Source organism: Esox lucius, chromosome 12, assembly GCF_011004845.1.
Source record: "Esox lucius isolate fEsoLuc1 chromosome 12, fEsoLuc1.pri, whole genome shotgun sequence".
Taxonomy (NCBI): Eukaryota; Metazoa; Chordata; class Actinopteri; order Esociformes; family Esocidae; genus Esox; species Esox lucius.
This window is the reverse complement of record NC_047580.1, coordinates 27,267,625-27,279,853: the sequence shown is the minus strand read 5'-3', so window position 1 is coordinate 27,279,853 and position 12,229 is coordinate 27,267,625. Positions and strand designations below refer to the sequence as shown.

Below are 12,229 nucleotides of genomic sequence, written 5' to 3'. Positions count from 1 at the left end.
TTCAGCAGCAGACCTGTCTGCTACTACCAAGCTAATGCGAGAGCCACACCAGGGTGCCCTTTGCTCGTTTTCATCTGTAGCTAGCACGTGTTACACAAATGACACGGAACATCATGAAATAGTTTCCTGTGCATTATGATATTGCAGGTGAGTCAGCTGAGTGACATATTCGTGACTGACATGAGTTGTAATTGTACCGGCAGAAGATCTGGTGTCGGTAGCAGATTGGGTTTATAAATAACCTTTTCTACCGTCCTCAAATCACTTTTTCATTGTTATTGACAGACTGAGCATTCAGCGATGGCCGTGAGTGAATACATCTGTGGCGGACATTAGTCGTCGCCGCCCCCCCCCCCACCCCCCAACCCCCTGTAGAGATAAGACTGTTCTACCTTTGTGTCCCCCTGGTCCCTTCAGCTGCTCCCACAGTATGGGTCCAGGATGCCTAGCCCTGTGTCCCCAGCAGTATACAACAATAGGAGATAGCCTAAACAGAACGCATCCTCTGCTGCCTTATTGGTTTTCTGTTGAGTTCTGCCAAAGGCTGGCCCCTGGTGAAGGAAACAAGCGGGAGGCTGCCACCATGACACGACAGAGGTTGATTAGGATGACTGCAGTGGTCTCTTTTGACTCCTTATTTCTCTCTCTTCAGCCCTCCCTTTCTTTAACACGTTCTTTCTTTCAATTCTTTCTTTCCTTTCTTGTCTCTCTCTCTCTTTCCTTTTCTTTATTTCTCTCTCACTCCGTCTGACGGGGGAAAACAGAGAAAGTATGGTATTCTTTTTTTCCCGTGTGGCTTGTTTAATGACTTCTTGTTAAAATGTTATTCGCTGAGGGTGGCCTCTGAACAGCCCCGGTGAGTAAGATCAGTGTGTGAACACTGACTCACAATGGAGCGATAAGCGTCATAAAACACCCTGCCGGGGTTGTGAGTGCAAGACTGTAGGGATACCAGCCATGCTTGTGGTGACGCTTTCTACAGTTTCCAATAATGGCCTCTTGGAGGCAATCTTTTTCAATACGACAAAGAATGTTCTAGTTTTTGACAAGGGTTTGGCTTGTTGAATCAATACCCTGACCTTCTGTGAAAGGAGAATAATGTTCTCGTATTTATAAGACCTAGTGTATCAACAATGATTAGTATTGTTGGGAAATTATGTTTGAAAAGGGGGAACGGCTGTAAATGAAACTGCTAGGGAACAAACTGTTGGTATGTGGAGAGCAAATTATTCAGGTTGCATGCTAGAACGGTTATTTTACTTGAAGGAAAAATCCTTTAGGGACATTCTTGTAAGGGCACTAAAATGAATATGTAATTGGACTGACAAACACAATAACATGGTCATTATTATATTATATCCACAAAGCAGTGGTGCAATTACGTAATCTTGCTAATTATGCTTTAACGTGAGCTTTTGGCATAGCCAGTGTGCATATAATATGTCCAACCAAGAGAAATAGTGTCAGTCAAATAATCGGATGAACCTCTGATATAACCTGTCGTCGTATACGACAGTGTTACAGGATGACCTGCGTTTTTACATCGTGACCAACCGAAATCTGGCCATATTGTACGGATTCAGGCAAAAGCCCCACGTAAAGGAGAACTGCAACGGGGCATGTGGAGGCAGTGCGAACCCTGTGAAACGTGGCCTTCTAGATAACACATGGATTCAGTAGGAACACTCCCTTTTCATGATGAAATGCCAGGGCCATGATGATGATGATAGCCAATCCTCATTATGACCCATAATGTTTCATGATGATGTTGCCTTCTGACTCCGGCCTCAGATTTCCCAGGGCCTGTCTGTAAACTCATTGTAATATCGCATCATCATCTCCACGTGTGGACTGGACACCGTGTTCCACAGCAGGGGCCAGAAGGTCGGGTTACATCCAGGCCTTTGCCATCGTAGACACGGCAGAGCAGTTGCTGGTGGCTAGGGCAAATTATTCACAACCACTTATGGGTTTTCAAACCCTTAAGGAGTTCCACGGCTTTCTGTCGCGACCTTGATAAGAAGTGAGTAAGATGGACGGACGCGGTCTGTCAGGAGGCACATGAAGGCTTGTTGTGTCCGAATCTCAAACAGACTGGTGCTTCTGAGTTCATTCGGACCGAACAGGGGACAGTCTAGGTAGGCTGCTAGTCCTATTTAAAATGCCAGAATACAACGTGGGAGTTTGAAACCCAAAGAGGGAGTGAGTGGTAGCAGAAAGCCCCCCCCTGAATTAAACTTTGTGTTGCCTTACACCCCCACCTGTGACTGACGTGATGTCATCTCAGAACCACACTCAGAGCATCTTGCGTTTAATGAACAACATGCTCTAATCTTAATGCCTCCTGCAGCTTTTGTTTTCAGCACCCGTGGCTGTGGCGATGCTGTGCCTTTACATGCCTATGTGACTGATGTGTTCATCCTGAACTCTGTTACGGTTGAATTTAGCAGAGCACTCTGGTGAACAGTCAGGATGCGTTAATATACTGCCAATAGGAGAGCAAATTATATCACTATTCCAATTATTTTGCATTAATTCAAATACAGAATTATTTTTGTACCTGAATGAAATAATAATCCCTTTTTCTTTCCACTCTATATCATATTCATATCATTATATTTGGTGCTGATGAACTGCTTGTTTTTGGCAGTAATCGATTTGAGCGTGGAAAAGCTGTCTTTCAATCTCTGACAAATAAAGCATATCCATTTTAACTCCTGGACTATCAAAATAACTGAGACAGAAAATTGACTTAGGCTGTGTTTCATTCTTTATAGCCATAATATTAAACTTATTTTAAAAATCTTCTGCCCAGACACATCTGTATTTGAAAATAGAAAGAATACATGTGAGGTGTGGTAGTAGTTGTAGCTTTTAGACAGACAACTTACTTGTTTCATTAAGGCTGAACTACACCAGGCTGTCAATGTCTCCAAAACGTCTATGAGGCGCGAGATAAGGTTTAAGAACTTGCAGGGATCAATAAAACATGCTTCACTGGAAGCCAAGGGTCATGTCTGCAAGGCAAGGCTTGCTTGAAGCAAAGTCATTTTCCAAGCTTTTTCTTCTCAGCAGGAGCCTTGGTGAGATGAGACAGATTAACCAAAGTAACATCATAATCTAATTTCAATTCGCACACAGTCACAATCATCTTTGTAAACTTAACGCATTTGCTTGCAGTGTAGGATGCTTTATTGAGCAGTATGAGCTTTTAAATAATAATAAGGCTAAACTTCAACAGGGCTGCCACCCTGTTGAAGTTTAGCCCTAATATATGCAAGTCAATTTACATCAAAACAATTGTTACAAGAGATTGCCATTCAAGTTGCTCAGGGAAAGTTACACATTTCCCTGGCTCTTTCTAAATTTCAAATAGAACATGTTACATTGTACACACATTTTAAAAGTTTTAATACAGTTGTGCTCAAAAGCTTGCATACCCTTGGAGAATTGATAATATAGGTACCATTTGTAAAGAAAACATGAGTGAGCAGGCAAAACACATGTATTTTATTTCTTATGGGATTCACATTAAACTGTAGGTCATAACAGAATGGCAAAATCATAAAACAAAACATGCCAAACAAAGAAAAAAATTAACTGACCCCTATTCAAAAGTCTGCATACCCTTAGTTCTTAATGCTTTGTATTGCCCCCTTTAGCATCAGAGGTTACCTGTGGGTTTTTCTTTGTATCCCGAAAAATTATTCTGGCAGTTTTTGCTGAAATCTTTCTTGGTCTACCTGACCTTGGCTTGGTATCAAGATATTTGAATTTTCACTTCTTAATAAGTGATTGAACAGTACTGACTGGCATTTGCAAGGCTTTGGATATCTGTTTATATCATTTTCCATCTTTATAAAGTTCCATTACCTTGTCACACAGGTCTTTTGACTGTTCTTTTCTGCTCCTTAGTATCTAGCCTGCTCAGTGCATCCACGTGAGAGCCAACAAACTCATTGACTATTCATACACAGACACTAATTGCCATTTAAAAAGCCACAGGTGTGGGATATTCACCTTTAATTGCCTTTTTCACCCGTGTGTCACCTTATGTGCTTGTAGCAAGGTCAAATATTCAAGGGTATGTAAACTTTTGATCAGGGCCATTTGGGTGATGGCATAGTGGGAACGTCTTCAAGACTTTTAGAAAAGCTTTCCAGGTGACTACATCATGAAGCTGGTTGAGCGAATCCCAAGAGTTTGCAAAGTTGTCAAAAGCAAAAGGTGGCTTCTTTGAAAAAACTAAAATATTTATTTTAATTCTAGCAGACGAGTCAAATAAGAACAGATTATTTACAAAAAGGCCTGACAGGAGGCCTGATGTAGGGAATGGGTATCAGAATTAAATAGTCAGAGAAAACACTGACAGTAGACACAAAGATAAAGTACATTAAAACCAAGCGCATAGACACCACAAAGTAGTCAGCAAGGCCAACGACGTAAACTTAGGAAAGGCAACATCAAACCAAAACGAAAAAAGGCTGAGGACATGCACGATGATATTGACAATGTGAACAAAAACATATACATAACAGTGGACATATTTTTGGCTTAAATGGTACCCCTTAGCCACCATCTCTGAAATGTCTCCTAAACGTCTTCTAAACGTGAGTCGCAGTTAAGAACTCACAGTGATCAAACTTGCTTCACCACAAGCAAAAGCATTAAGGAAACTTTGGAACGAAGGATTTAATGGGTTTGTGGTGTAACAGCCAGATCATGACATAGACACAATGATGATGGCATTGTTAAGGCAATGCCACGTTTACATTATGCACCGTTACAGTTAAACTAAACCAGAGACATTACGTCGCTGTAACGTCACAAAATGTGAGTCACACTTTTCAGAATCCAGGGGCAAACATGATTAAAGATTGCAACATTTCCAAAAGACAATGACTTTTTGCATAACCATATATTCCTCGGCATTAATCAGAAGTCTAGTTAAAACAAAAAAATAAGGAACTGATCACACTGGTGAGAAGAAAATAAAGATAGAAAATAGAGATATACTTGCACACTGGTGATGCTTTCAAGGAATATAATTTATTGAAAAGCTGCGGTCAAAGGTCGACTAGCTGATGAAGGTCTTTGACCAAAACGCTGTAAGCATCACCAGTGTGCAAGAATATCTCTATAGTCTAGTTACAACTATCATAACTTGGAACGTTTCCGACTGGTTTGGTTCAGCTAGATTTTTTTGTTCTACACCACTACTCAATCCATGTCTGTGAAATCGGCCTGTAATGTTTAACATTTTGTGAAAATGTCCTATATTTGGACATTTTCACCTAGGGGTGAAAATGCTAACGTGAGCCACAGTTCTGTAAACAAAGCCGGTTACGGATACATTTTCCAGAAAGAATTAACAGCGATAACCATTGAATCAATGCTCGTTTTGACGTGAATTGTTTTCGGGGAACATATGGAGACCTATATCAATATACCCTGGCCTTCCTGTGTTAGAAAACTGAATGTATCATATCATTTTGAACGCTGTATCTGTTGCCCCGTTCACTTTAATTTTAGCCGGGAGAGGCTTCCTTTAAAAGAATCAAAAATTGCGAACCTGCCCTTTAAATATTTGTACATTATATTGTTTTGAATTGTCAAATAAATTTTCTTTTTTTAAATGCTCATTTAAATAATGCAACACTTGACATGATACTTGATACTTGAATGTCCAAACTTGCGCAATATGAAATGAGATACTTCAACTACAACTTTTTAGAGATTTTGATACCATGGATTTTCAAGTCTAAAACAAATCAAAGGAAATTGTAGATAATACACTTATTTACAAAAAAAAAATATTGTGATGGAAATGACAAGGTGTCACAGAAATTGCATTTTGTGATGGAAGTGACATCTATGTAAATAATAGAATGTAAAACATTATTTTATTTAAATTCTCTGTCCACAGTTTTGATCAAGCCATACTTTCACAGAGTGTTGCCAGTTGTTTTTCTTTAACGCTGCGCGTTTCTTAATACTTTTGCTTTATCTATGCTATGATGGCATTTAATATGGTTCTTTTCAAGTTTTGATGTTTACCGTGACAACGTCTGGACATCACATCTGGAATCCCATTTCACTGCAGCCAAGTGCTTCAATGTCACAAAAAATGTCCATGATAATTAAATAAACATTCTCTTGGAGAAAAAACTTTTAGCAATGAGAAATGTGTCCTCTGTGGTGGAAATGACACCACTACCAAGGGAAGGTAGATTTTGTACAAAGAGCAAAATAAAAGGGGTATTCACAGTAAATATTATAGATTATATTTATGTGACTCTTTCTCTAATTAATAACATTAAATAATTTCTAATAATGAATGAATTAGGCATAAGGGAAGAACAGTGAATTTGAGGTATAAAGTCCATTTGAAAAGATGGACTTTATACACCTGATAAACAGCTTTTGAAAGTAGTCTGGGATAACTGCAGTGTGAAAATGTACACTGGGAATGTTGAAATGCCCGACTTTGCTGAATCACCCTTGCTATCTAAAAGTGTCTGTTAGTGATGACAACGGGGAACGACTTGCACAACTTGGAATCCTTCAGAAAACGGCCAAACATAGAGGAGGACGGGCTGTGAGTGGAAAGTGGGTCTGCAGCTTTGGAGAAATCGCGGTTAGATGGCGAGGTGCTGATGAGACCAAGAGCTGGGTGAACTGTGCTGCCTGTCTGCCTCCGGGGGACCTGCTCTTCTCCCTCGTTGAACACATTCGTCCTCACTCTGCTCATACCATGTTCTTCTTGATGACCATTCTGACTGCGGAAAACCTTCAACTCTGTCAGAATGTTCTAGTCAAGACCTACTCTATCATAGCTGTTTTTTGCTTTCTCAAGTGCTTTGTGATTATTTTCGATGATGAAAAGCGCTATAGATTTAGAATAAATTATTATTATTATAATCTATTGGCATAATGCAGAATGTGTGAAGAGCAGGGCTGGAATAACAATGTGCACAGATTCTCTCATTTACTTTCCTTTTCTGCACAAAGAAATGAAAATAATGTGTTCTTTGCCTTTATAATAATTATTATTATTAAAATTGGCCATTTATGCCCCTTTAAACATAATTCCTTTCAATGCACTGAATGCAATGAATAATAACGCTTATGAATACAGTATTAAGTAGGCTTGACCAGAGGGCTGTCGCGATTAGCCTTTTGTCATTGTGAAAGCCATGCATGGAACGGCGTTGGAGTGCTGGGTGTGGAATGACAGTGGAGTGCCGGGCACAGCTTTGTGGACCGAGTGATAAGGTCGGTGCTACCAACTAGGCTGAACTAACATCTGTTTAGGGCAGCACGATCTGCGATACGGCTGGAGGTTGTGAGCCAGGCAGTGGCTAAGCCAACAGACTGTCAGGGGGTAAGGTCCGGACAGGCACTAGGGACTGTGGTGCTGGGCCTTGGGTTGCCAGAGGGGAGGAGTGGAAGACCTAGCTTGGAGTTTGGACTGTTGAGTTGGGTGCTCACTGCTAGGTGGAAACAGGAAAGCATAGTGAGACTCGTTTAGCAATGGTGAGAAGATAAATTGTAATATAGAATATGCTACATTTCTTCTATAATTGCCTAGTACTGGAAGAGAGGATTATTTTTTAACAGCAAAACATCCACCCATGTAAATACTTAAGGCCTTTGCTCTGTGTGAAACTATGAGGGAGCTTGAGATTTCTGGTCTGGTAGAGTAATAGGGCCTGGCTGGCACAGTAAATACTGTACCTCAGAGATCCTGTTCATGAGGTGTGCTGTCTGGTAGGACCAGATTGATACCCCACTAAACAACTCGACTACATCGTCTTCTGATAAATCGTATAACTTTTAGAAGTCATCAGGCCCTGGGATATTACAGTCTTAAAGTAACCTCATAACCTATGTATTGACATCCCTAACTAATGGACTATGAACAAAATCCGAAATAGGGAAGATAAGATCATTTGAAGTGGAGAAAATTATAGAAGCAGGGTACAAAGATTGATTTCCACCATCAGTGTGGTTGAGATAATTGCCAGCTGAGCGTTTTCAGTACATCAGGTATTGAGTGTGAACACTGGCTGGCAAGTTCCATTGTTGAACCCCAAGGACCCCATTACAGGATGAAGTCATTAATGGCCAGTTAGATGGGAGGAGCAGCCATATAGAAATGGATGCCGATATTCAGATATAGTCATAGTGTATATCATGTGATAAAATTTTGTGAACTTTCAATGAAAATAAATCCCTGGTTTGCCTGAAATTTTTGTTTGAGGATGCAGAATTCTCTGCTTAGTATCTACTTCTGGGAACCCATGTTACAACCCTTGTTAGAAAATGCATTTATAAAAATGACATTTTGCCCAAAGGGTTCATTGGTCACTTGGTCAAGCTATAGGGCTTTGAACCAGGAAGTAAATTAGTTATTCACATGATAAAGAACAATACATTGTAGTTTCCTTACGTGAGGTGTAGTAGAATACAGCTTGGACCTCTGTAGACAGTTATAAAACATATATTTTAAGTATGACCTTTTCCATTAGATTGCACTGCTGCAGCATCTGTGTGAACATAATTCAGGAAACATTGTCTCATTTATTCATGACCGTATGAAGGAATTCCTAGCTAAATGTTTAACCCAAGGTTTGATAATCTGCTATTTTGATCTCCTTAAAATGGAATATGTAAACCCAGTAATCTGTTTAGATCAAAACAGATTAAGATAATTGCTTGATAACAAAATACCCCTCTGCATTACCTTGGTCTTCCATGGCAATATTAATGATGTGTTTTACTAAACTGAATAATGTTAAATTAATGTTAATGGGCTCTGTCTATGTTCTTCTTTTAGAGAATAAATGTAATACAAATATGACATTTGGAAGCTACTGTTGAAAATGTAGGTCTGCTAAACTCAAAGAATCACAGAAAAAAAAAAAATCAAACCTTTCAGTAAGCTGGAAGCATTTAATGACCTTTAACCACAGCATCTCAATGAGTCACTCATCTTGACTGCCTGACACACCATCCGTCGATCCATGCAATATTTTGCTATCTTTACTTGCCCCCTAAACTGCTGTTTACAAGATGATAATGACAAAATCAACTCTTTATTTTAAATGAAAAGAATGGCTAGAACAACTGACAAGCTGACAAAAGCATACAGGTAAAACCAATTACACTGCTTCAATAAATATCATCTGGCATCCACTCTAAACTTGTTTCATGCACCCAAAACCAAATATAATCACAATGTTCTCTACTAGTAACTGTAGAAAATGATGGCTAAAATGACTGGCTAACACAAAAACAGGAATCCTGCTTTAATTAACTCTATCCAGTCCACTCTTATAAAAAGCCAAAATGTGATGTGAGTTCCTATGAGGGAGGATGTCTTCCATTCCATTCACCCCGCACAAAATTGAGTATGCTGCTTCTATGTGCACTAGACAACCCTAACCCTGCATAAAGGGTTTGTTAATAGTAGACCTAGCCCTGCCATGCTGTGAGAATAATACTTGGTGGGTGTCTTACATTCTTTCCCATAATCCATTCCCATTTCCTCCTCACACCACTGCCATCAGGCAAGCAGTCAGATATGCTAGAGTCTAACCCTGCTCTTCCTGGCAAGCTGAGGAGATTTAGGATTTAGGCATGTGGAGGATTAGAGGATTTCAGATCCAATGAGGAAGACCAAACGCCATGAAATGTATCTATCTAAAAATGACAGAGACCTTTCCTGCAGAATCAACAGCAAATATCAAGGAACAAAGTATTTAAAAGAGAAGTCACATTTGAGAGGAGGGTATGCTACAGTCAGAGATGGGAACCCGGCATTCAAAGTCCATGTAGTTGGGTGTTCTCCTGGGTGTAATACTCCTCAGTTAAACTAGATAAAATGTTGAGATCCTTCACTCATGATTTAGTATGATCTTTGCATTTCTTGGGGAACACTGAAATTGTGTGAAGATAATGCACTACACGGAAATCGCAATTTCATGTCTCTTATCAGAGAGCAACTTTCAGTAGTAATTAACTCAGGACCTGAGCAGGCAAGAAGTTGATCCAGCAACCTCTTTGATTTCCTTTGGGTTACTGCACTGGTCAGATACTCCAACTGCTAGTGTCTCTGCCTGCCCACTAAGAAACAGATAATAAACTGAATAAAGTATACATATTAGCAATGGAACCCTTTCATTATGGTCTTATGCTTGTCTTAACTGCAAAGCTATTGAATGACGGAGCTCATTTCATGCTAATAAAAGGTATGAGCTGGCAAACACCGCCCAAGGAGTGAATAGTGTTATGGACTAGTAGAGAGTAAACTGTATAGCATAACAAACCAGGAGTCTAACACTATGTGTAATGTGTTTTACAATAGCTAATTCTGGTTCAAACATGTATGGTTCAATATCATGACGTAAGATCAGTTTCAAAATGGATTCCTTCAAATTACGACGACAAGCCATTGTGGCGCTTATTGTAAAGCTAAGTTAGCTAGCAGTATCCAGTCTACAGTACCCACGAAGTGGAGAGGAAGGGGAGGGACAGTGGCAGAGAAGGAAACAACAGCTCTATCAATCAAGGCCAAGCACGACTCCATATAACACTGACCTGTGGTGCAATTGGTGCAGCATGGAGTCTTAGCATAATGAAACAAAACATGGCTACATTCATTTTTCAGATCTCGCTCACCCTTCAATACACACCATGATATAGTAGTTTGTGCTTTTTGGTCTGCACAATCACATGTGAAACACAGCTCGCTGCCTTAGAAATCTCATGATACACACCATTTGATGTCTCTCCAGGGTGTAAGGCCCTTTCTGTAAAAAAAAACTGTATATGTTTTGCCATCAAAGGTGCATTTTCCAGGGTTGAACGGTGAATTTCTTTGACCGAGTTTTGAAGACAGACGGTGCACTCTGTTGGCAGGGGGAGTTCGGCTGTGGCTCTCCTCTTGTTCCTAGGGAAATATCTGGCATCATGGCGATGTTTCGGAGGGAGGGCCTGCAAATGATTGAGGTGCAAAGGGCAGGTACAGCGCTCCCACTCCCCAAATCCCTCTGAGACGACAGTCTGCCGAAAATGAGCCAGGCGATCAATAATTTTTGTCCAGCTCATCAAATAATTAAACGGTTGAGCTTAACTCGTACAGTAATTTATCCTCTTGGTTTGTTTTGCTTTCACAATGACCGCAACATGTGACAAAATGGCACTTATTCAACTTTATACATTTACTTGATTTCGCAGGCACCCTTATCCAGGGCAACTTACTGTACTGATTACAGTAATGTTCACAGTAATGATTATATTTTTCTATTGGCCTCCAATGGAACCCCGAGTCCAACTGAGCTACATGTGACCTGGGTACACACTGCAGGAAGTGTATTCGGCATCTCTTGCATTGAGCCATTAGCTCTTTACAAAAGTGGATCTTCTTTTTTTTTTTTTTTTTGCTGGAGATGAGTCGATTCATAAAAGCCAGGAGAGTGCATACATCCGTCTAATGACTAGGTTTCTATGGAAACCAGGTTAGATTTTGAAGGCAGTTGAAGTGAAAACCCCCGGGCTTTAGTTTGCTCTCTGACTCTGCTTCTAAACAAAGCTTAATTAAATTTATGGGCCTTTCTGAAAGGCTGCTCCAGCCAAGGTCCAGATTGGTAAAACTCTCCATAGGGATGGAAGGACTTCTCAGTCAGCCCTTTTTTCATCTTCCATTATTCTTCTATTGAAAGAGTTAACAAGGCCTACTGGTGCAGGGGAAAAAGCATGATGTTGGTGTCATTTTGTGATAGAGCTTCTGAGATTTCCAGACAAAGTTATCTGAAAATATTGAACTGTAATGATAATTTATTTTGACAATAATTATTATTTAATGCATTTTTTTTAATTCTTTCATGTCCAGAGAGGGCATAATGTGCAAGACACCATTGCTTTGTATAAACTTTTCAAAAGTTGTTAATGTGCCAAATTCCTTGGGAGTACTCCAGTTGGCTTTGAGATAAAGCACAGTTGCCGTGTTAGTCCACTTTCTGCAGTATTCAATAATCTAACATTGTCTTACCTTTCAGTCTTTTGTTCTTCACATTTCTAAATCCACACCTGAAGGGGATTTTAAAACAGTTGCATCAACCTCTGAGAATATTGATTGTGCAGGCAGTTGATTGATTGTAAGGCTGATCCGTGTTTGGGGATGTGATCATTAACAGAGTGTCAGTGGGGTTGGACAATAGCTGTC

General features: G+C 39.9%; 1 protein-coding gene across 5 annotated transcripts in view; it reads left to right on the top strand.

Annotated features, from left to right (window-relative positions):
* The window catches only part of syt6a (synaptotagmin VIa), a 56,521-nt gene that overhangs the window by 26,849 nt on the left and 17,443 nt on the right, over positions 1-12,229 (top strand). The gene's annotated exons all lie outside the window — the stretch shown is intronic.